The sequence below is a fragment of the Penaeus monodon genome, chromosome 31, assembly GCF_015228065.2.
Source record: "Penaeus monodon isolate SGIC_2016 chromosome 31, NSTDA_Pmon_1, whole genome shotgun sequence".
NCBI lineage: Eukaryota > Metazoa > Arthropoda > Malacostraca > Decapoda > Penaeidae > Penaeus > Penaeus monodon.
In genome coordinates, this window is record NC_051416.1 from 16,474,538 (window position 1) to 16,475,219 (window position 682).

The window sequence follows — 682 nt, forward strand, 5'->3', positions numbered from 1 at the left end:
CGTTCGCGTAAAGGCAAGAGATGAATCCGCACCGAGCATCCGGCTCCGTTCGCGGAGATGAAGTTCGGGTCGGGAGGCCAGGCGAGCTCACAGGTCAGTGTGTGCGTGACAGTGGAAGAGAGAGGTTGTGTCTCTCGCTGCTCTGAGAAGTTCGCCTCGGCGCTCGAGACCGCGTGTTGTGTACTTTCGAGAACTTTTGAAAATGCTCCCTTTGTGATGTGCGAGGTGTTTCTTGCGTGTAATGTTGCTCGGAAAGTGATACTTGAGGAGTATATAAAGAAATTATTTGAAGTTTGAGAGTGAAATGAAACTTTGAAAAGTAAGTAGAATGGGCTTATTTTTGTTAAAATGTTTCATTATATTTGTTTTTTAATGTGATAATTATGAAATTTCCCTTTCTCTCTAATTCACGATGAGGAATATAAAAAGATTTTATAGAGTAATATTCCTCTGTATATGGAGTTTCATGATTTGTTGTTTTATCTGTTTTGTACCGCGATGTAAACTTGCTGAAACAGGGAAAATGTACGCCAACATACATATTTTTATATTATTAATCCGAGAGAAATCACAATGGTGCTCACTCATATTTAGTTATACTTTATCATGACACGAGTGACCAGAACATGTGGAGGCCAATATTTACCAAGCATTTATACATTTATATACATTTATTAATTAG

At 38.6% G+C, this 682-nt stretch overlaps 1 protein-coding gene across 1 annotated transcript in view; it reads left to right on the plus strand.

The window, feature by feature from the left end:
* Nucleotides 1-112: 112 nt before the first annotated feature.
* The window catches only part of LOC119592902 (discoidin domain-containing receptor A-like), a 26,822-nt gene continuing 26,252 nt past the window's right edge, over nt 113-682 (plus strand). The window contains exon 1 of the mRNA XM_037941795.1: nt 113-319. The gene's annotated coding sequence lies outside the window, so the exon portion shown is untranslated. The remainder of the gene's footprint in view (nt 320-682) is intronic.